At 42.5% G+C, this 25,599-nt stretch overlaps 1 protein-coding gene and 1 long non-coding RNA gene across 2 annotated transcripts in view; both read right to left on the bottom strand.

Annotated features, from left to right (window-relative positions):
• LOC120046433 (cadherin-23-like) overlaps nt 1-25,599 on the bottom strand; it is a 569,127-nt gene that overhangs the window by 326,228 nt on the left and 217,300 nt on the right. The gene's annotated exons all lie outside the window — the stretch shown is intronic.
• On the bottom strand, nt 17,333-18,539 carry LOC120046434. The gene is made up of 3 exons (XR_005476805.1): nt 17,924-18,539; nt 17,772-17,833; nt 17,333-17,696 (listed from the first exon to the last, which is right to left on the bottom strand). It is a non-coding gene; the product is annotated as an uncharacterized LOC120046434 (long non-coding RNA).

The raw sequence follows: 25,599 nt of genomic DNA, 5'->3' as shown, positions 1-25,599 counted from the left end.
GCGCAAAGGGATCACTAAGAAGTTAATTTAATTATAATGTTACCAGTCTAGTGAAAAGCTAAATAAAAAGCATGACGCACACCCACAAATGTTTGTAAATTGTATAACATTAACATAAGGGTGCGGAAAATTGACAGATTCTTAAATGATAATGACTTTATCATTGTTGCATGATTAAAGGGTTAGCGCGAATTGCAAGTAGCCTACTGGGGGGAGAAATCAGCTCATCCACTCGGCCAGGCAAACACAAACAGTATTGTGTGTTGACTGTGGTCAGGGCAGGGGAATATAAGTGTCTTGTTTGTTTAATGAACAAAATAAGAACTAGGCCTAATTATTTAATTTGCATGGTGGAACCATGTAGCCTATAGACTGCACAGTCCAGTAACATTGCATAATTAAAGTTGTAATATTAAATATGATCAAAATATGCTATTATATTCTTTTGAAAATAAATTATAATATTATAAATTATAATATTCCTAAGGACCTGCAAAAATGTATTTGTGATGCTGTGTTTTCTATGGATTGGGAGTGTGAATTGGGATTGGGTTCCTGCCAGTATGCTCTGAATTACCAGTAGGCTAATCAATATTTTTAAGACTGGTGTATCATGGTCAACAATTGAGGAATCATAGGGAGATGGAGATAACAGTGTTTAGGCTACTGTTCATAATCACACTGGAATGTAAATTGTGCGTGGCTCAGAGGAGAGAGACTCAAGTAGTGTTTCACACCTTTCATTAATTTACAAAAGGTGAGTCTAATTGCGCAGTAGCCTAGGTTATGTGTGACCCCCCCCCCCCCCCCCCATTGCAGTAGTGCCTTTGTTTGTCTGCAGAGAACATGTACAGAACATGTATACATGTATGTTGAACTGTAGGCTGTAGCCTAGGCTACACGGGCGCAAACCATAACACAACATTCCGAAATAGTTAGATTGGAGCAGGATAACTTATGAATTGCCTATAATAGGATACAGTATATAGATTAGAAAATGTAGCCTAGGTTTTACCCATCACCCATCAGACTATTCTCAAAGGCAGGCGCGCATATCGAGCTTAGTGACCAGAAGCACTTATTTCATTTTCTCTAGTTTTGCCTGGCAAAAACAAAGTAGGCCTACATTTGTACTATCTATATAAAATACAGTTTAGCAATCTACTACGAATGCATTGATGTCAGAACAATAATAGGCTATAGACGTTTCATTGATAATTTTCGTATTTCAGATAGGACTGATTTAGGTGGCTACTGGCTATATTTATAAAGATAGCTGTGACATCACACTGCTTTCAATATTATGGGATGAAGATGTTCTGGGGAAAAATTATTACGATATTTGTGAGGAAGAAAATGGTATCCAGCCAGTTGGCAACGAGCACTGTGCCCTCCAAAGGGATAATGTGCGTGCATGGGGGTCGCAAGGTTTGAACCACTCCACTTTGGGGGTCACAGGGAATAAGTTTGAGAACCAACTGTAGCAGTCCCCGGTCTGAATGAGTGACTCGACTGCCCCCTCATGGAGAAAAAAAAGGGGGTTAATGTAAATCACAAGGCAATTTGCATTCTATTTACATTTTCCTGCTGAGGAACAAAAGCATGATCAAATGAAGATGCCGGATCTGTAATCAGATAGATTGGAGGATACAGAGATACAGGTTCAGTACAAGGTAAAGCATTGATAAACTCTTTTGAGTTTCCGCTTGTTGCTCTCAATATAGCTCAACTTAACATTTGACCACATTTGAGATAACTTCTGGGGCCGTAGGTAGAGTAGAGACAGCTGAGTGTGTGGGGCTGCCTGAATGGGCCTCATCTGGGCTTTCAGACTGGCCAGACTGGCAGTCCCAGCAGTCATCAAACCAAGCCTGTTTGATCACAGCTATGTGTGAGACTGTGTGTGTGTGTGTGTTTCCATAAATAATGGGGCCAATGTGTGACATTGGGATCAATATTTTAAAATGGTTAGAAACAAAAAATGAAAAATAATATAAAATGTAATATATGCAAATTGGCCCATAACTTCACCTAAATAACAACAGAGGCCTAGGACTATACATCCTTTAAGCAGAGTTCATGCAGACATTGGCAAGTCAAATTTAAGGATTTTCAGGGACTTTTCAAGCACTTAATTGTAATTTTTAAGGACCTCATTGTTATATAATTGTATCATTTATATAATTATGCATATAGGGCACAATATAGAACCCTCCCTCCCCCAAAAAGCATGTGAAAAGTGTAAAAAAAAAAAAGTAGGCCATTACCATTTCAAGAATAAATATGTTTTGGGGCCTTGCCAATGCATTGATATGAAAAGTGTTATTACATTCTAAATTTGTGAGAATAATATGGACATTGCCTGACTAAATAGATTGGATGCATGCATGTCGATTTTTCTGTCGCCTATGTAGCCGACGCAGGCACACATAATAAAGCCGTTAATAGCGGTAGCATTAATCTCACCATGGCTGTTTTTATAATGAGAAAGTGACCAAAAACCAGGTAAATTTTTAATGGAATGATTTGTATGGAAGCCAAGTTGAAGCCATCTTTAGATGTTGTAGTCCTCATAATAACTGCACATGGTTGTACGCAACAAGGTAGCGTAACACGGAACCCAAACCGGCTGCGTGCGTGCGCCATAGTGCACTATCGTGCATAAATGTAGTTTGCCCCCCCACACCAAACTCGATCACGACACGCAGGTTAAAATATCAAAACAAACTCTGAACCAATGACATTAATTTGGGGACAGGTCGAAAATCATTAAACATGTATGGCAATTTAGCTAGTTAGCTTGCACTTGCTAGCTAACTTTAATTTGTCCTATTTAGCTAGCTTGCTGTTGCTAGCTCATTTTTCCTGGGATATAAACATTGAGTTGTTATATTACCTGAAATGCACAAGGACCTCTACTCCGACAATTAATCCACACATAAAACGGCCAACCAAATCGTTTCTAGTCATCTCTCCTCCTTCCAGGCTTATATGGTGATCGCATTTAAACTTTCATTGTATTACCACGACAACCGGCAACAAAGTTCGCCTTTTAAACACCCACGTGGGTATAACCAATGAGGAGATGGCACGTGGGTACCTGCTTCTATAAACCAACGAGGAGATGGGAGAGGAATGACTTTCAGCGCGATCTACGTCAGAAATAGGAATGACTTCTATTTTAGCCCTTGGCGTCGCAGACGCTCGTTGGCGCGAGCTAGAAGTGTGGGTGCAATAATTGAATAACATGGATTTCTAAAATTATTTTGCGACGCTCGCGCACGCGACGTGTCCGGTCTGGTCAGCATGTAACACCCTTCAATTGAAGCAGCGGGAAACAAGCGAAAGTGGCCACATCTCACAAAAACGGCAAAACAATTATATCACAGATAATTATAAGGAAGCAGGAAAATGTATAATTTGGCTACAATAATTACAATAACTTTTTACGCACCAAATTGAGGAAATGTCTAATTTTCAAGGTAGTCCTATTTCAGTACTTGATTGTCTGACCTCCAAATTCAAATAGTAGGCTACTTCAAGTCCCCTGTATTGTTTAAAATTGAAGGTCTAACATGGAAAACAAAATGTATTTCATTACCAGATTATATTGTGAATAAGCACACCAGGCTATGTAATTTGTTGTCATTATATCCAGAATAAATAATAGGAATAGCATTGGGTGTTGCGCCAATTGTCTATCCTACACAATTGTGCACAGTAGACTCGGTGTCCAATCTGACACACAAAAACATATGAAAACATGAACTCATTACATTGATGCTTTCTCTGTTAAATCTAATGAGACCTTACTGTAAATCAAGCAGACAACAACAGATGATCAACGTCAATTCGCTAGGGAAATTAGATTCAACGTGGATTCAGGCACAACTGTCTTCACCGGCGTAACGAATGAGATACCAAAATATTCTGGACATTCCTCGCAAACACCTTTTTCCAGCACTTGTGTTGTTGTTGTATCGCATGCGCTATCACAACAGCTGTTCGTCACTTGACTGTCAGACTTCCTGGATCTGAAAATATCATGGCGTAACTAATCAGCTGGACACCAAATGTCCATTGAACAAGTATTATGCAAAATTATTGAAGAACCAGTTTATTGTTAACAGTTTATTGTTATTTATTTAATTTATTTCACCTTTATTTAACCAGGTAGGTTAGTTGAGAATAAGTTGTCATTTACAACTGCGACCTGGCCAAGATAAAGCAAAGCAGTGCGTCACAAACAACAACACAGAGTTACACATGGAATACACAAACATACAGGCAATAATACAATAGAAAAAGTCTATATACACTGTGTGCAAATGAGGTAAGATAAGGGAGGTAAGGCAATAAATAGGCCATAGTGGCGAAATAATTACAATATAGCAATTAAACACTGGAGTGATAGATTTGCAGAAGATGAATCTGCAAGTAGAGATACTGGGGTGCAAAGGAGCAAAATAAATAAAATAAATTACAGTATGGGGATGAGGTAGTTGGATGTTGTCACACCCTGACCTTAGATATCTCTGTTTTTCTATATATTTACGTTAGGTCAGGATGTGACTAGGGTGGGTATGCTAGTTTTGTATGTATTTGGTTTTTGTATGTCTAGGGTTTTGTATGTCTAGGGGTGTTGTATGTCTATGTTGGCCTGATATGGTTCCCAATCAGAGACAGCTGTTTATCGTTGTCTCTGATTGGGGAGCATATTTAGGTAGCCATTTCCTCGTTTGTGTTGTGGGATATTGTCTATGTATAGTTGCCTGTCTGCACTAGTCGTATAGCTTCACGTTTCATTCGTTGGTTTTGTTGTTTTTGTTAAGTGTTTCATTCAGTAAAAAATAATGTACGAATACCACGCTGCGCCTTGGTCTCATCATTACGACGATCGTGACAGAAGATCCCACCAACAATGGACCAAGCAGCGTGTACAGAAGGAGTGGACTTGGGAGGAGATCCTGGATGGGAAAGGACCCTGGACGCAGGCCAGGGAGTATCGCCGTCCTAAGGAGGAGATAAAGGCAGCGAAAGCGGAACGGCGACGATACGAGTAGATAGCTCAACGGAGCAAGCATGAGAGGCAACCCCAAGAAAGGGGGGCACATGGAGCCAGTCAGGGAGTCGAGTGAGGAGTTCGACGCAAGATTCCGGAGAGAGGTGCTGGCATTGAGAGTGCTGCAGAGCGGGCGTGCTGAGGTGCGTGTCATCAGCCCGGTGTCACCTGTACCGGTCCCACGCATCAGGTCTCCAGTGTGCTTCCACAGTCCAGTACGGCCTATGCCTCTTCCCCGCACTCGCCCTGAGGTGCGTGTCCTCAGCCCGGTACCACCAGTGCCGGCACCACACATCAGGCCTCCAGTGCACCTCCGCAGTCCAGAGCTTCCGGCGACAGTTCCCAGTCCAGAGCTTCTGACGACAGTTCCCGGTCCAGAGCTTCCGGCGACAGTTCCCGGTCCAGAGCTTCCAGCGACAGTTCCCGGTCCATAGCTTCCGGTGACAGTTCCCGGTCCATAGCTTCCGGTGACAGTTCCCGGTCCAGAGCTTCCGGCGACGGTTCCCGGTCCGGAGCTTCCGGCGACGGTCCAAGGTCCGGAGCCTCCGGCGACGAGCCGCAGTCCGGAGCCTCTGGTGACGATCCGCAGTCCGGAGCCTCCGGTGGAGGTTTCCAGTTCAGAGCCTCCAGCGATGATCCACGGTCCGGTGCCTCCAGCAACGAAGCCTCCAGCGACGGTCGGCGGTCCAGAGCCTTCAACGGCGGTCCAGAGCCTCCAGCGACGGTCGGCGGCTCAGAGCCTCCAGCGACGGTCGGCGGTCCAGAGCCTCCAGCGACGGTCAGCGGTCCAGAGCCTTCAGCAGGGGTTCTCAGTCCAGACCCTCTTGTGACGATCCACGGTCCGGAGCCTCCAGAGACGACCCACGGTCCGGAGCTTCCGGCAACAATCCACGGTCCGGGGCCTCCAGAGACGACCCACGGCCCGGAGCTTCCGGCGACGATCCACGGTCCGGGGCCTCCAGAAACGACCCACGGTCCGGAGCTTCCGGCGATGATCCACGGACAGGGGCCTCCAGAGACGACCCACGGTCCGGAGCTTCCAGAGCTGCGTCCAGAACCAGAGCCGCCACCAAGGGTAGATGCCCACCCGGACCCTCCCCTATAGGTTCATGATTGCGGCCGGGAGTCCGCACCTTTAGGGGGGGGGGTACTGTCACGCCCTAACCTTAGATATCTCTGTTTTTCTATATATTTTGGTTAGGCCAGGGTGTGACTAGGGTGGGTATGCTAGTTTTGTATGTCTAGGGGTTTTGTATGTCTAGGGTTTTGTATGTCTAGGGGTGTTGTATGTCTATGTTGGCCTGATATGGTTCCCAATCAGAGACAGCTGTTTATCGTTGTCTCTGAATAGGGAGCATATTTAGGTAGCCATTTTCCTCGTTTGTGTTGTGGGATCTTGTCTATGTAGTGCCTGTCTGCACTAGTCGTATAGCTTCACGTTTCGTTCGTTGGTTTTGTTGTTTTTGTTAAGTGTTTCATTCAGTAAAAGAGAATGTACCTGTAGCCTTGGTCTCATCATTACGACGATTGTGACAGATGGGCTATTTACACATGGGCTATGTACAGGTGCAGTGATCTGTGAGCTGCTCTGACAGCTGGTGCTTAAAGTTAGTGAGGGAGATATGAGTCTCCAGCTTCAGTGATTTTTGCAGTTCGTTCCAGTCATTGGTAGCAGATCGATTTAGGTTTAAAATATCAAGTTATGGTGACTCTTTTGGTTAGAAGCATTCAATTTGGCAATGCATACATTATTTTGGATTTATGTGCACATGAAAACTGATTTTACCCCGTAACATAAGGAGACACAAAATGTTACGTAGTTACACTGCATTTCTGAGATCTCTATACAAAACACTGTCCAAAAGGTAGATCCAGGATTCTTACAGGGTTCAAGTTCAATGTCTAATTTAATTGATTAATGCTCAATATATGATATAACTATTACTTACATATCCATAAATGCAAGGACAGAAAAGTAATGTTTTATGTCACACAAGTTTTTTCATCTCAATGTGATCCATCATAATAAGAACTTGAATGCTCCAAAAGTGTCTAGGAATTTATATTCATCCAGCTCCACAATTATGTATGTTTGGAAAAGTAAATATTTTTGATCAATATCAGTTTTGTAGTGTTTTATTCTAGGTGTAATTGCTGAAAAAAATAGTTTAAATATTCATCAATTGGAAAGCCTCATATTCCCCCTTAATAACAAACTGGATGACTCAACTATCTAGCTACATACCGTTGGATTTTGTATATTATAAAGTTAAACAAAAAACAGAAGTGTGACAAAATGTGTTCTTCACTTTCCAACCCTAATCTCTGCCATTACGTATTCATACACTGTAAAAAGCAATTGCCTACGGGCCTCCCGAGTGGCGCGGTGATCAAAGGCACTGCACTGCAGTACTAGCTGTGCCACTAGAGATTCTGGGTTTGAGTTCAGGCTCTTTCGCAGCCGGCCGTGACCGGGAGACCCATGGGGCGGCGCACAATTGGCCCAGCGTCGTCCGGTTCGGGGAGGGTTTGGCCAGCAGGGATGTCCTTGTCCCATCATGCACTAGCGACTCCTGTGGAGGGCCGGGTGCAGTGCACGCTGACACGTTCGCCAGGTGTACGGTGTTTCCTCCGACACAAGAAGCAGTGCGGTTGAGTTGTGTTTCGGAGGACGCACGGCTCTCGACCTTCGCCTCTCCCGAGTCCGTATGGGAGTTGCAGCGATGAGACAAGACTGTAACTTCCAATTGGATACCACAAAATTTAGGAGAAAAAGGGGTAAAAAAAGTAATTGTCTAACTCATTATTAAAGCAATTGAGTAATGGTTACTCAAACATCTCCACCTGCCTGTAGAACTAAAATCATATAAGTGGTACTCACTCTGATGTCAATCAGATGTTGTTATCACTTAATATTTTTTAGTATTGTGAACAAATATGAGGTTATTGAGTAAATATAATTATTTATCTGTGTTCTGCTAATCTAAAGTTATAGTTTTTACAAGTTATACTTTTTTAAAGTCAATCTAACGTTTATTAAATAAGTTTTTCTTTCTTTCTTGATTCTATTATGTTTAATGTCTTTACTTAAAATAATAAAGTAGTAAATAGACAAATAAAAAACACTTGATTTATCTGTGTTGTGCTGATATAGAATTATTACGGTTTTGCAAGTTATGAATACTTAACAGTACATTGTTTTTCGAGGATTGTGGGTAATTCAAAAAATGTGGACTTTAGGATCCTTTTACACAATGGCGTATGTATGTTAAGAGAAAGAAAAGGATATTTCTAAAATAGTATTAAGAAGTTTGTAGTGCTATGAGGTGTAATTGATCATGATGATCGGACATGAAAACTGTCAAGCAAATTGACGTTCAATAATGATTAAAGCCATTCACACCAACGTTAATGCAGAGTATTTACCAGATACAGTGCCTTGCAAAAGTATTCATCCCCATTGGTGTTTTTCTTATTTTCTTGCATTACAACCTGTAACTTAAATTGACTTTTATTTGGATTTCATGTAATGGACATATGTGAAAAAATAAAAAATAATTGTTTAAAAATTTTCAAAAAAATTAAAAACAGGAAAGTGGTACGTGCATATGTATTCACCCCTTTGCTATGAAAATGCTATGAAAATATGGTGCAACCAATTACCTTCAGAAGTCTCATAATTAGTTAAATAAAGTCCACCTGTGTGCAATCTAAGTGTCACATGATCTGTCACATGATCTCAGTATATATACACCTGTTCTGAAAGGCCCCAGAGTCTGCAACACCACTAAGCAAAGGGCACCACCAAGCAAGCGGCACCATGAAGACCAAGGAGCTCTCCAAACAGGTCAGGGACACAGTTGTGGAGAAGTACAGATCAGGGTTGGGTTATAAAAAAATAGCAGAAACTTTGAACATCCCATGGAGCACCGTTAAATCCATTATAAAAAAATTGAAAGAATATGGCACCACAACAAACCTGCCAAGAGAGGGCCACCCACCAAAGCTCATGGACCAGGCAAGGAGGGCATTAATCAAAGAGGCAACAAAGAGATCAAAGATAAGTGTCACATATATCTGTCCACTTTAAGCCGTAAACTCTACAGAGCTGGGCTTTACAGAAATAAGCAAACACATTTGGTGTTCGCCTAAAGGCATGTGGGAGACTCCTCAAACATATGGAAGAAGGTACTCTGGTCAGATGAGACTAAAATTGGGCTTTTTGGCCATAAAAAAAAATGCTATGTCTGGTGCAAACCCAACACCTCTCATCACCCCGAGAATAGCATCCCCACAGTGGAGCACGGTAGTGGCAGTATCATGCTGGGAGGATGTTTTTCATCGGCAGGGACTGGGAAACTGGTCAGAATTTAAGGAATGATGGTTGGAGCTAAATACAGGGAAATTCTTGAGGGAAACCTGTTTCAGTCTTCCAGAGATTTGAGACTGGGACGGAGCTTCACCTTCCAGCAGGACAATGACCTTAAGCATACTGCTAAAGCAACACTCGAGTGGTTTAAGGGGAAACATTTAAATGTCTTGGAATGGCCTAGTCAAAGCCCAGACATCAATCCAATTGAGAATATGTGGTATGACTTAAAGATTGCTGTACACCAGCGGAACCCATCCAACTTGAAGGAGCTAGAGCAGTGTTGCCTTGAAGAATGGGCAAAAATCCCAGTGGCTAGATGTGCCAAGCTTATAGAGACAAACCCCAAAAGACTTGCAGCTGTAATTCCTGCAAAAGGTGTTCTTACAAAGTACTGACTTTGGGGGCGTGAATAGTTATGTATGCTCAAGTTCAGTTTTTTTCCTTATGTGTTGTTTGTTTCACAAGAAAAAATATTTTGCATCTTCAAAGTGGTAGGCATGTTGTCATGCCTACCATGCCTATCAAATGATACAACCAGGTTTAATTCCAGGTTGTAAGGCAACACAATTGGAAAAATGCCAAGGGGGTGAGTACTTTCGCAAGCCAATATAATGTAAAGTTAGGATTTGTGAAAAAGAACCACTGGAATAACATACTCCATTCGCTATTTCAAATCAAATTGTATTTGTCACATGCGCCGAATGCAACAGGTGTAGATCTTACCGTGAAATGCTTATTTACAAGCCCTTAACCAACAATGCAGTTCAAGAAATAGAGTTAATTAAGAAAATATTTACTAAATAAACTAAAGTAAAAAATAACAACATAAAATAACAATAGCAAGGCTATATACAAGGGATACCGGTACCAAGTCAATTAGCGGGGGTACTAATAATAATCACAGTAGGCTACAGCCCTATGACACTGCAGGCCTATGTGACAGTCATTGTATAGTTATGTTTTCCTCTCACTCTGTTTATTCACTTTGAATAAATTTGCTGGAGCAAGGAAATAAATATTAATTATACACAGCAAGTCACCTGACAATAATTGGCTACTCTCCCTTTTTATTTACCTGTCACTCTCCTCATGTCTCTGATATGAGCTGAGACACAAGGAAGGAATCCCTAAGACTTTGCTTATTTTCTTTAGAGCTGCATAACCACGTCCACATTTGTGGGCTAGAAGAATCATCCTCAAATTTATGTAAACATTCCACCTAAATGCATCACGATCACCTTCACAGTGTGCATATTCTATCATGACAGAATTACAGAATCCCTGGTTGGTGGGGTCTATGGTGATTTTCCGTCCAGTGTTTAGACACTTAGGGCAAATCAAATAAAAAACACGTTTTATTTGTGACATGTAGAATAAAAGCCACTGTTGGCTGGCTGCTGTCTGGTTGACTGCTGATAGCTGTCATCTTCATCTCAACTAATTTGCATCTCAACGCGCTTCTGGCGGCTACCTCCTTTTCCTCCTCTACCTGTACTGCCACTGCCTCGATCGGCTGATCAGGTTCATTTGTTATTTTATTGACTGCTTTTCTTGCATTAGCTAAAAGAGATCGCCTATATTTATTCACATTCTGTAGATATATTCTTCGAGATTTGCTCATTTTGTCTCTCTTTACGGGAATTCTTTGTGGGAGATTTCAAACAAGGAAGTGCTGCGCGGCACGTGAGGCATTTTTACCAATCAGGTTGCCGGAAAGGACCTTTAAATGCCAGTAACCAATCGGATATCAGGAAATTACTAATCTTTCAGCACGAAGCACTACGTCTATATTGTATGGACCATCTCACGATATGCTCTGGAAAACAAGCTTTTGAATGATATGTGATTCAACATAGAGAGTAAAAAAAAAATGAATGAAGTTCTACATGAAACACACTAACAAGAATGACATTTTTGTTAGGTGTAGTTGACGGAGTTGGGATGAAATTATACAAATCAAGTATTTATATTTTATATTTATAAGTCAATTTGCGGAGGTACAGGTTAGTCAAGATAATTTGTACATATAGGTAAATGGGAAAGTGACAATGCATTGACAATAAACAGCAAGTAGCATCAGTGTAAAAACAAAGGGCGGGGGTGTAAATAGTCTGGGTGATTAATTGTTCACCAATCTAATGGCTTGGGGGAAGAAGCTGTTAAGGAGCCTCTTGGACCTAGACTTGGCACTCCGGTACCGCTTGCCGTGCGGTAGCAGAGAGAACAGTCTATGACTTGGGTGACTGGAGTCTTTGAAACTTTTTTGTGCCTTCCTCTGACTTGCCTAGTATAGAGGTCCTGGATGGCAGGAAGCTTGGCCCCAGTGATGTACTGGGCGGTACGCACTATCCTCATTAGCGCCTTACGGTCAGATGCCGAACAGTTGCCATACCAGACGGTGATGCAACTGGTCAGGATGCTCTCGACGGTGCTTCTGTAGAACTTTTTGAGGAACTGGGGACGCATGCCAAATCTTTTCAGTCTCTTGAGGGGGAAAAGGAGTTGTCGTGCCCTCATCATAACTTTCTTGGTGTGTTTGGACTACGATAGTTTGTTGGTGATGTGGACACCAAGGAACTTGAATCTCTAGAACCGCTCTACTACAGCCCTGGCTGGAATTATTTAAAAAACAATTCAGATTAATGAAGGATGCATATTTTGCATATATTTACAGATAAAATGACACTTAAAATAAAAAATGACGCAAGATATATAAAAAAGCCTCTGTATAAGTCTGACTATAAGACCTAGAAACTGTGTGTGGAATAATGTAAATGTAAGTGCTTTGAAGACAGACAAATTAATTGGAGCACAGGAAACATGTAATTTTGAGAAAATGACCAATAAAGATAAACTAATGCAATTAAAATGTACTTTCCATAAATATGACCATTTATGTCACATGAATTAATCTCTTATTCATATATCACTTCTAAACTGACAAATAAACATAAAAAATACCTTTTACAAATGCATTAGCACATTGAAAACATTTGTTTCAAGCAATAGAGCATATGCTTTGAATACCAGTCTGTTGGGCAAATCTTCAGTTTTGGACAAATTCTCATATCACTTTGCTCAATTTGTCACATACAAAGCTATTGAATGGCTGGTGAAATGTGCAGAACATTAATCAGCTATGCTTGCCCCATTTTGTAAGGACCTTTGAGTTGTTGCTGGTGCCGCTTTACTTTCTTGACTTTGACATGGGACCTGCGCCTACGCTTGGCACACTCCATTGAAGCAGCATCAGCTCTCACAACACGCCTCGCGTCCTCCTCTCTGATTGCTTTCAGCGTCACCAAAGTGCTGTCAAGCCACAATTTGTCCATCACATATGATATAGCAGTGGCTCCCTCATTGAAAGTGGCTACTGCCATTTTGGCTGCTCCGTCAATGCGGCTTTTGCCCATGAAGACAGTTTTGGGGCACCGCGACCATATCACATATTACACAATGAGTTCAGACATTAATTTGCATTCTGGGTTCCTACGTGCTGCATTCATTTGAGGAGGTTATCATTTGACATCCTATGGCATAGAGGTACCATTTTCTGTTCAACCTCTCTATTAAAAAAGGTATGGGGTCCTTGGTTTTTGTGACTGGGTGGATCTTCACCATTTTCTAGGGCTCACTGCTACTAGCACCAAGATCTACCGTGATTAGGGATTCCGTCTGTTGATATGGAATGAACAAGACCAGCCCAGATAGCATTCTTCATGCCCTCTACATCATCCTGGTTATCAAGAATTGCACCCCTGTAGTTTTGCAGACTCTTACATTTTTGTGCAGTGAGTTTCCCCACACCTCTCACCCCAAGTGGTTTCTCTGAACTAAGTTTACGAAGCGCTGTTCTTGTGGGCATGATTGATGCATTCTAGTTTCCATATCTCAAGGCCTGGGTAGGGATCTAATTTGACAACTGCTTGTATGCAGTACTGTCACCATCTGAGAGCATCTCGGTGTAACGAAGGTGGTGGCGACTGACTGATCTGGCCTACATGCGTTTAGCTGCGTCCTGCTCCATTGCTTTGCTCGAACCTGAGAAGTTTTGAGCACAGTCATCTGCATGTGAATCCTTCCATTCTCTGAACTACTCCTCAGTAATTCCACTTTTCCTTTTCATCACACATGCATGGCAGTATGAAGACAACAACTCATAGTCTGTCACGAGACGTGTTGCAATGTCTATGCACACACCTATCCCGTAGTTATAAGTGAATCCTCTCTTGTGCCAAGTGCCATCAAAGGATACATGAATGTCTATGATGGCATCCTCATCCTCCTTCAGCAACTCTGCTATGTCTGGGTCTATATCTGTGTATGCTATTCTAATTAGCTTTACAGCACTCTCCATTGACTGTAGCCCTCTCTGAATCTCTGCAACTAAAGTGTGTGTGTGGGGGGGGGGGGGGGGGGGGGGTACTTATTATGATGTCTGTCGACATTACATTCAAAACTGCAGGACTAAACATCAGCATGTTACCCTATGTAAATATTAGCATATCAGCATGTATTTACTAATTTCGCAGTAATCACAGTAGGCTACAGCCCTATGACACTGTAGGCCTATGTGACAGTCATTGTATAGTTATGTTTTCCTCTCACTCTGTTTATTCACTTTGAATACATTTGCTGGAGCAAGGAAATAAATATTATTTATACACAGCAAGTCACCTGACAATAATGGGCTACTCTCCCTTTTTATTTACCTGTCACTCTCCTCTCATGTCTCTGATATGAGCTGAGACACAAGGAAGGAATCCCTAAGACTTTGCTTATTTTCTTTAGAGCTGCATAACCACGTCGACATTTGTGGGCTAGAAGAATCATCCTCAAATTTATACAAAATGCCACATCTACCCAGGAGCACTCCTGCAGCCTGGAGGAAGTGTAAACATTCCTCCTAAATGCATCACGATCACCTTCACAGTGTGCATATTCTATCATATAACTTCAAATAACTTCAATAGTTATAGTTCAGAATACATATTGCAATTTAGTGCCAAAAATGTAATTAAAAAAACAACAGTTTAGAACTTTAAAAAATAACGATGTCACTTTTTTACTTTAAGTATTGAACACTGACATAATTTGAGTTGGGTTACTCAAATGATTCTAGGCAATGGGTTTCCACAAAAAAAATGTAGTTAGCAGAACTACCTCATTTTTACAGTGTATGGTGCAACGTCCCAATAATATCTCCTTTCTCCTGAAGTGTGCACTCATTCTCAATTCCCCACAAATGTAAAAACATTGGACTTGTGTAGGCATGGGCTACAGGGAGTTTCCATATACCAGTAATTGACTTTCAAAATCATGAAGGGAAGCCAACAATTGCAACCTTCAGGAGAAAATAAAGATTATTGGGACATACTGTAATTTCTGGCTAAAGACAAATCAACAGCAGGAACATGAGTGAGCCTCAGATCTAAGGTCTAGTCAAAGGGTCATGGGGTCATGATGGGGTCAGGGGGTGGGCACTGGGTAGTCACTATTAATACAAACTCTTTCTTAGCCCCACTCATGCACGCTCGCTCGCACACACACACACAACCAACCAATCAACAATAACAGATCCAGAGCTCACAAGGTGTCACCATCTAATGTAAGCATCACATCCCAGCTTAGCCCTCCGATGGTGAGAGAGAGGGAGGATATCCTGATCCCAGGTCCCCAGTTCATTAGCATAAATCAACTCTGCAGTTAAAACCTTTTATCTTAATTACTGTACTAATGAGACGAGTCCCGAAGGACTAAGTCACACCCTCTGACGACAGTCGAGGAGATGAGAAGTAGGTGTCTTACACAAGCACACAGGCATACACACCTGCACGTGTGTGCACGCAAGCACACGACAAACACACACACACACACCAAATTGCATCATCCTCCCACCTTAAACTCTGAGCACTGCATCATTATCCTTCACTATCCATTATCTATGAAAATTATAATGATTTGATCAACCCTACAGGCTCCATCTCCATAAGGGCTTAGTACAGCGCCATAACTCATGATTTCCCTCTGCCAAAGGGACTAGACACACTATCTAATTAATGCATTTTTAATGCTCTGCTCTTCAACTCTGCAACACAAAAGAGCATCGCCTAGCTGTAACAGTGAGAGGGGGTGGGGTAGGGTGGGGTTATAGAAGCAGAGGCCACTGTGTTTGTTTTCATGGTGTGGCTGGGATTTAGGCTTTCTGTCCATTCTGTGGGTGTGTGTGTGTGCGCGCCTGTATGTGTTTGTGTGTGTGTCTCAGTGTGTGTGTGTGTGTGTGTTTGGTCACTGCCTTGTCTCTGTAAGTGAAAGGGGCAGAGTGACTGGTTAAGGTCAGCCAGTGACTCAGAAAATTATCAAGGGATGGGCATCTCTATCACTAAGAAGTGTGCCACCCTGCATGCCAACCTGACTCAACCAGTGCCAGCCAGTACACATTATTAACCAGCTGACACTGCCATGGGTAGCATTGGGCACCCATGTAATGTGCTACCATCATGGCTGGTGACCCTCTTAGAGGACACTCAGAGTTTAGCCAGGGCATACCAGGGCACAGGGGGTGGCTGTTGGGCAAGGCTGGCTATGTGGTTTGCATACAAGAAATACCAATTATTTGCATGACTTTCTATCTATCCCACTCTTAATTTATATTAATTTACTGTACGATATGCATCCTATATTTTCTCATTGGTTGAAACTAGTTGCAGTATGTGTCCTGCTGTAACCTAGCTAGCGTAGGAACCCGTATTATCGGCATATTCAACAGCGTTTAAGAAATATATTACCTTCAACAGTGTGTTATCTTGTGATCAAGCCATCAATGTTTTGTTATTATTGGTGTGGTAAAAATGTTAGCTAACGGGTTAGCAATTACCATTTTTGACATTTCAGTGGAAATACTACTACTATCAGCTTTTTGATAAGCCACTAAGTAAAAAAATATGTTCTGTATTATCGGCATACGGTCCCCAGTTATTGGCCACCTTACTATTTTGTTCAATAACAAGATATATTCGGTTAATTTTGTTGAATAAATGAGACACCGGTGCCTCCCGGGTGGCGCAGTGGTCTAGGGCACTGCATCGCAGTGCTAACTGCGCCACCAGAGTCTCTGGGTTCGCGCCCAGGCTCTGTCGCAGCCGGCCGCGACCGGGAGGTCCGTGGGGCGACGCACAATTGGGCTAGCGTCGTCCGGGTTAGGGAGGGTTTGGCCGGTAGGGATATCCTTGTCTCATTGCGCTCCAGCGACTCCTGTGGCGGGCCGGGCGCAGTGCGCGCTAACCAAGGGGGCCAGGTGCACGGTGTTTCCTCCGACACATTGGTGCGGCTGGCTTCCGGGTTGGAGGCGCGCTGTGTTAAAGAAGCAGTGCGGCTTGGTTGGGTTGTGCTTCGGAGGACGCATGGCTTTCGACCTTCGTCTCTCCCGAGCCCGTACGGGAGTTGTAGCGATGAGACAAGATAGTAATTACTAGCGATTGGATACCACGAAAATTGGGGAGAAAAGGGGATAAAATAAAATAAATAAATAAATAAATAAATAAATAAATGAGACACCAACCTCGTATCCGAAGTGTTTACTAGATAGTTGACTAGTTGGCTAGTCTTCTGGTAAAAAAAAATTACTTCCCTGTCAACTTTTCATTGCGTAGCCCGGTGCGCCCTCCTGTGGACTCATAAAAAATGGTTCTTCACCAACATATTCAGTGTTGTAACCAAATAATTGATCATCATTTATTTTACAGATTAATTTTATGTTTTGAGAAAGTAGATAACAGTTTAATACTAAAATATAAATGAGTATGAATAATTTACATAAAATAAAACTTTAATTGGAGTTTGTGTTGCAGAGATGCACATAGTAAAGGAAAAAGTAAAGGAAGAAATACTGATGGGTTGGATGGGTTGAATAAATATATTATATTTTAGACATGTATTTTCGTTTACAAATAAGTAATTTCATATGAAAACAAACAAAACAAACAATTAACTCTCGACCTCCATCCCCATATTGTCACAGAATCACAATTAAAATCTAGCTCCACCGCCACCTCTGGATCGCACTGCACGCACCTGCAGTGAAACCAGTGCTGGCAGAAGTCACAGCACACCCAAGAACACATCAAATGTATTAACATGGTTTTGCAAAATGTAGAAGTACTACAGCAACAATAGTCATTGATACAACTGAGAGAGAAAAAAACAATTCCATGGGTGGTGTAACAGAGGTGGCCGGTGAAGCTTTTCTCTTCCTTTTCTGTGCTGCAGTTGAGAGAAAAAGCAATGTTAGACAGAGGATGTTTCATAAACCCATTTAAAACTTTTTTACATCAATACCTCTGGAGGAAGCTGCAGAAGTTTTGGAGGAGGTGGACATGCCTTGAGGCTGGTGCTATGGACTGTAGATATGTAAAGAGAGAAAAAAAGTTTAAACATTGCAGTTTTATAAAACACATAAGTCATTTTTCTGGAATTTAACATGTGTTTACCTGTGGAGGAGGCTGTATTCTAATTGCAGGGGGCAGGGACACCAGACGAGGCTGCTATGGTGGTGTGACCAGGGGAGACAGAGGAGGCAGTTGGTCCAGAGGAGACCGTGTTGGTGATGACAGACAGGGGGGGTGGTGTGCATCGTGGTGGTGGTGGACGAAACCGCCGCCGATGGCTTGGAGGAGCTGGTGTTTGTAATGGTGGGGTTGAGGGGCAGATGATGGTGTGGCCAGGAGAGTAGGCACGTGGCCTTCTGTAGCTGTGGACTCCGGCGGCTCCTACAGGTGTTGCACACTGGGAGGTATTAGCAGTGGTGATGCAGCTGTCAGGAGTGGTTCCAGTGGGGGGTCCAGCAGAGGCGGTGGCGTCAATGGTCTCATCCATGGCAGCCCTCTCCTGTGCCCTCTATGTTCTGAGGGCTGCCCGACGCTCTTTGCTATGCTAAGAGCTCTATGCTTTATGCTAGCCCTCTCCTTCTCTCCTTCTAACCCCTCTCCTGCCACTGGCGCGTGTATTCCTCCCCGGTGAGGCATGTGGCGACCATAGGGAGTCTTCTGTATCAGTCTAGCCGATACTTCAGGACATTAAGGATATGTCCCAGGTCCTTCGCTATCAGCTCTTCTAGAGCTAGGGATGGAGCTCAGACTGGAGCAGGGGCTGAGGGTCCTCCTGTGGTCGCTGGGGAGGAGGTGCTGATGGACGGCACAGTGCTGCTGGTTCCAGGAGGCGCAGTGGTGGGACCTGGTAGAGACGGAGGCGGCATTAAATGGGAACCTTCAATGGCTGAAAGGTAAAAAGGGTCAAAACCATTCCACCACATAACGCATGTCCTTGCAGTGCTGGTACGGGTAGCGGAATACTATGGCAAATTCTGATTTCTTTACCATGTAGGAGTGGTCAAAATTGCTAAGGTCGCCAGCTACCTTGGTGGACTCAGACTGTAAAGGGCCAAAGTATGCCATGTTCAACGGCTGCAGGACATGGGTGCAGTGTGGTGGAAGACAAAGAAGTATAACCTCTTCCCTTAGTGCCGCCGCGAGCACCTCCGTGTCCATGTGGCTCTTGTGCCCATCAAAGATGACAAGGAGAGGGCGCTCCTTCACTGAATGCTTAATGAAGTGCAGAAACCACTTCCTGAACAAGTCCCTGTCAATGTAACCACTGTTTGACCGTCCATACATCCCAGGGGGGGGGGCTTCCCAGTGTGTAGTGGCCACACTTGGGGTAGATGATAAATGGGGGGACGTCCTCCCCAGCTGCTTTGAAGCAGGCCAGCGCTGTGATGTGCTCCTTGGTCCCCGGAGCCTGCTGGTACACGTGTTTTGCGCACCAGGGAGAAAGCACTTTGTGCCTGCTCTGGTCGTTGTTACAAAACCCAGACTCATCTCAGTTATAGATTTGTCTGGGTTTCTCCCTCAACCCACTCTCCTCCAAGCGCTTTCATAAGAAGTGAAGAAGGTGTCCATCGTCGGACGTGTGGCACACTCAGCTCTCCCCCTGTCCAGGGTGTCCAGCATCCTCATGCTCAGGTTCTTGTGAGTCCTCCTAAATATTTCCCATCACCTCTTCCCAAGTGGTGGGATTGTTTCCCCTGGGTGCCCAAAACTTACAATAGAATATAAAAGTATCCATCCAGGATGAAAATGTTTGTTTTGGCATCACCATACACATCCACATTTACATCACACACATTGAGAACAGTCAGTCCATCATTCTACATACATAAACACATAGAACCCCAAATACCTGCGTATTTTTTCGGCGTATTTCATCAGCCTCTGTCTGGTGAAGGGGAACCCATGGCTGGTGTTGTAGATACAGTACTGCACCAGATAACTTTCATCCTCTGGTGCAAGCAATGTGGGTGGTCCACTGCAACAACCATGGATTACCCGGTCGCCCAGCCTGTCCACCAGGATCTGTCGAGATACGCCATGCACCTTGGTAGATAAGAAAATAAAACTGTTACTAGCAGATAAAATGCTTATAGACGTGGTAATCCCTTAAAAACAAAAGATGCCTAACCTTGGCAGCCTTTCGGATAGCCATCCCTGCACCGCAGTCCTCCATGACGTGGAACATGTCCATCTCACTCCACTCCTTCCTCTTGACTTTCTCCATGCTGTGGTGGTAAATGCATGTAGCTAAATAACTTGGCATATTATACACATTTTAGAAAGATAACTCAATCTAAACATAAACATTTACATTTCAAAGTTAAGGCATTGAAAGGTGATGATGAACGATTTCACAATAATTGAAAGTGTAACTATGTTTTTTGTAACAAAAATTGTCCCAATTAGTTTAATATTGATGCATACATTGTAACATTTGACTAAATACTGCCTCTATGTAGCTGTTGTAAGATGAAACCTAGCCTACAGTGAGTGATAGGTGTCAAAAAGTTAATGGTTCAAAGTTCAAAAAATATTTTTGCAGATTGTGCAAAACACTCCCGTCAGAAGACTCCAATTTTGATACGGTAAAAGCTTGACAACTTCAGTTGTTTTCGTGATATGTATTATCTAACGCTTAAAATGATTTTCCTTTTTGCTTACTTAGCAGTTCTATCAACATTTAGCAACCAAGCTAGCAACATTAGCAAATCCGTTAGCTATATTTCAGAGGTAAAAAGTTAAATGATGTGTGGTCTGTCGCGTAGTCAAATTTTACAATATACAGCGTGTCCCACAAAATGTGTATACATATTACTTTTTAGAAAACTCTCAAAACCTAACTAAACTTGCATAAATTGCAATAAAAATCGGTGGTCAGCTAGCTAGAAGGGTGTCTTTAGTCGCAAAACTTACCGTTATTTTCCAGTCCATTTAAATGTTGAGCTCGAGGTGATTTAGTCCTCCAACCGCTAGAGAGTGTCTGAAGTTAGAAGCCGATGTTGGGGGGAAAATTAGCTATACTGATCTTCAGTTACTTTTGTAATATACAGTATAGTTGATGAAACTGTCTTCTCTGCATTATACTGTCCTCTCCTTTCTCTTTATTATGTATGTCCATCTCCACATCTCTCTCTCCCTCTCTCTATTTCTCTGTCCATTGTGGTCTAAGAGGCTAAAGAACCGGTCCCAACAACAAAACATAAAGTAGGTCTCCTAGCATTACAGCACAATACAGACTGGCTGGAAATAGTCATGTTCGTACGCCCTCGCATTTTCAGCTGCAGTACAATAAGTGGAAGATAGTTGAAGAAAGTTCTGTTTGAAGTGTCTGTACTTTGTGGGATACAAAGACATGAAGCACATCACCGAGGATGCCCGCAACACACGCACGCACGCACGCACACACACCCTCACTTGCCCAAAGCCTGTATGTTGGTTTACAGGATATTATGTCTCTGTCTGTCTAACTTTGGTGCGGCCCTAAAGGTATTGTAACACAACTTAGTCGTGGGTTGGTAAAATGTAATGTCTCTGACACACATCACACCGACATGTGCGCAGGCAGACAGGCACAGACTCTCACACACACACAAACATGTAATGTATCTCTCTATCAGAGGAAGCTGGTGAGAGGAGCTATAGAAGGACGGGCTCATCGTAATGGCTGGAATGGTTTCCATATGTGTGATGTGTTTGATACCGTTCAATTTATTCCATTCCAGCCATTACAATGAGCCCGTCCTCCTATAGCTCCCCCCACCAGTGTCCTCTGTTCTCTATCACTCCCCATTTCCTGTGAAAAGTGTCGTAACACGATAACTCATAATGCATTTGTGGGAGGAAGAAACCAGACAAATGGATTTGTTGTTCACTTTAGACTGTTCATAAGCTTTCTGAACTGACACTGGTCCCTTCCTATCATCGGTAAACATGCCCAGTCAAAAAATTAGAGAGAGATACTATGAACTTGTCCAATAATATAGTAAATGCTAATTTGCGGTTTCCTTTGCAAAATGTTTTGCTACAGTGTCCTAATAGAACCCAGGCAGAGGTGGTATAGCAGCCAAACTCCCTGATGTATGATCTTGATTGATTACTGTCATATTTATATTTAGACTTATTTATAATTATATATTCAATGTTCTGCACAGTTGAACTGAACAGAGATTGAACGTTTATGGACATGCCTATTCTATTATTCTGTTGTATTAGTATATGAAAGTATTGAATGGTGTGTGTTTGAATCAGCCTTGTGTATTATTCTGTATGATTATCATCAGAAAATAGGTAATGTGAAAAAATATGTACGCTGAGTTAGAATTCTACTTTGACTCTGGTGCTCACTTTATAAATCATAATATTTTGATCAACTGTGAATTAAATTGACATATTTTAGCAGAAAGCTATGAATACATTGCCTTGGTAAAAAGGTAAGCAAGAGTTCATCTACACTCAGTGCTTGACCATATACATGAAACGAAATGCACAAAAAAATATATCACTGCACATCTTGCTATGCTGCTATCAAGATTTCAAGTTGAATTGTTGAAGTGATCGTAGATTCACCGCCAGTATGTGGCTAATAAGCCACCGTTAGCTAACTGAGGGTGGGGCAGAGATGTTCTCTCTTACCGTGATCTCTGTCTCGCTCTCTCATTTTTTTGTTTTGGTGAAACTAAAGTAAAGATTGAATACATTTAAACCTCAGGTCCTCAGGAACAATTGCATTTAGAATGAAGTATATTTTACCCCTCTTCTGACCAATTAGTCTGTATATTGTAAGTATACACACACACACACACACACACACCTACCATCATTCACTTCCCATCATTAACTTTTTTCTCGAAATATGAGTTCATCCCTTCACTTCATTTTGTAAAACATCTTTGGTCTGACAGACATTTACGTGAAACCCAGAATGCATTGTAGGATGTCAACAAACATGGCTCCATACATAGTTGTCTCCATCATAATCAGTACATTTCAAAAAAAGTATTTTACACACATATGTGTCCATTACAATCTATGCAAGACTCGTAATGCATGATTTGTCACCACACCTTGAAAACATGCAAATAAAACAGTAAATCAATCAATAATTACCTCATAAACCATAATGATTCATTGATACAAGTGGCGGGTGCCGGATGTCAATTACGTAACCTCTGACACTCACTCAGAGCCACTCAGTGTTGTTTATGTATGTAGCTAGTGGGCTAAGCTATAGCATTAGCAATGTCTTTCAAAAGGAGACCATTTACAAATGCGTACATTCTGACAAGAGTATGACCATTCTGAGTCTGAGTACATTCTGAGTCTGAGTATGAAAGTGAAGAATCAGGTTCTGACAGTGACAGTGGGCGTCCCCCCAACCTTGTGGTTATTGAGAACCCTAAATCAGAGGCCCACCTGCCCACCGATGATGTTCCAGGTCCCTCTGAAGATGCTGGTGGTGATGGAGGCAGGCCAACAGTGGGTCTGCGGTAGCTGGAAGGCCGCTAGCCATTTCACCCCTCCTGCAAAGCCCCTTGCCATCTCCTTCTGCAGCATAGTGATTCAAGCTGTTTCTGACAGAGGAGCTAATGGGAGACATAGTGAAGGAGACCGATTGCTTGGAGCTACATGAGAAGAGAGAGCCAAAGCGACGTGTGCGACATGAAGACAGGATTTGTCCAGGACATTATAGTCAACACAGTGTTGACCATTGAGCTCCAACATTATACATTGTGCTCAAGCACTATTGAGCACATCTGTAGCAAATACTGATTGACTGACTTGACAAGTGACCTCACATGATACTATGCCTTTAGCAGTGGAGGCTCCTCAGAGGAGTAAGGGGAAGACCATCCTCCTCAGTAAATTTCATACAAATAAATATAGTGCTACATTCGAAAAAAGTTATTCTTTTTTGACAAAACAATACTAAATATATTCACATGTAACCAAATAATTGATGACAACACACTGTTTTGCAATGAAGGTCTACATTTACCTCTGGGGCAGCAGGTAGAGCAGGTAGAGTGGCAGGTAGAGTGAGTGGTTAGAGCGTTGGGCCAGTAACTGAAAGGTTGCTGGATCGAATCCCCAAGCTGACAAGGTAAAATATGTAATTCTGCCCTTAAACAAGGCAGTTCCCCAGTAGGCCGTCATTGTAAATAAGAATTTGTTCTTAACTGACTTGGCAGTTAAAAAAAATAATAAAATAAACAGCACTCTGAAGGTGTAGCTGTTCCGTAATTATCTGGGTACATTGACTTCAATACAAAACCTAGGAGGCTCATGGTTCTCATCACATTCCATAGACTTACACATTAATTACTGTATGAAAACTTCCGGAGCACATCCTCCAAATGTATCAGAGCTCTTTCAGCATGAACTGGCATGTTTTCCACCCACTCAAAGGATCAGAGAATGAATTTACACTGAACAAAAATATAAATGCAACATGTAAAGTGTTGGTTCCATGTTTCATGAGCTGAAATAAAAGATCCCAGAAATGTTCCACACACACAAAAAGTGTATTGCTCTCAAATGTTGTGCACAAATTTGTTACATCCCTGTCAGTGGGCATTTCTCCTTTGTCAAAATAATCCATCCACCTGACAGGTGTGGCATATCAAGAAGCTGACAGGTGCACCTTGTACAGGGGACAATAAAATGCCACTCTAAAATGCAGTGCAGTTTTGTCACACAACACAATGCCACAGATGTTTAAAGCTTTGAGCAAGTGACACATTTGCATGTGGACTGCAGCAATGTCCACCAGAGCTGTTGCCAGATAATTGAATGTTCATTTCTCTACCATAAGCCGCCTCCAACGGCGCTTTAGAGAATTTGGCAGTACGTCCAACTGGCCTCACAACCGCAGACCACGTGTAACCACGCCAGACCAGGACCTCCACATCCAGCTTCTTCACCTGCGGGATCGTCTGAGACCAGCAACCCAGACAGTGGATGAAACTGGTTTTGCACAACCGAGGGATTTCTGAAACTGTCAGAAACCGTCTCAGGGAAGCTCATCTGCGTGCTCCTCGTCCTCACCAGGGTCTACTCCCCTACCTTTTTCGTTAAGGTATCTGTGATCAAGAGATGCATATCTGTATTCCCAGGAATGTGAAATGCATAGATTAGGGCCTAATTAATTTATTTCAATTGACTGATTTCCTTTCATGAACTGTAAATCAGTAAAATCTTGAAATTGTTGTATGTTGTGTTTATATTTTTGTTCAGTACATATGCACTGAGTGTACAAAACATTTGGAACACTTCCTAATATTAAGTTGCAGCCCCCTTTTGCCCTCAGAACAGCCTCAATTCGTCGGGGCATGGACTCTACAAAGTGTCAAAATTATTTCACAGGGATACTGGCCCATGTTGACTCCAATACTTCCCACAGTTGTGTCAAGTTGGCTGGATGTCCTTTGGGTGGTGGACCATTCTTGATACACACAGGAAACTGTTGAGCGTGAAAATCCCAGCAGTGTTGCAGTTCTTGACACATTCAAACCGGTGCGCTTGGCACTTACTAGCACACCCTTTTCAAAGGCACTTAAATATTTTGTCTTGCCCCTTCACCATCTGAATGGTACACATACACATCTCAATTGTCTCAAGGCTTAAAAATCCATCCCTTCATCTACACCGATTGAAGTGGATGTAACAGGTGACATCAATAAGGGATCATAGCTTTCCCCTGTATTCACCTGGTCAGTGGAAATATTTAATTTAACATGCTCATATTATTGTATAACCCCTGAAAGTCCTGTTGATAGGAC

This window comes from Salvelinus namaycush, chromosome 4 (genome assembly GCF_016432855.1).
Source record: "Salvelinus namaycush isolate Seneca chromosome 4, SaNama_1.0, whole genome shotgun sequence".
In the NCBI taxonomy this organism is placed as follows: domain Eukaryota; kingdom Metazoa; phylum Chordata; class Actinopteri; order Salmoniformes; family Salmonidae; genus Salvelinus; species Salvelinus namaycush.
This window is presented reverse-complemented; position numbering and strand designations above follow the sequence as displayed.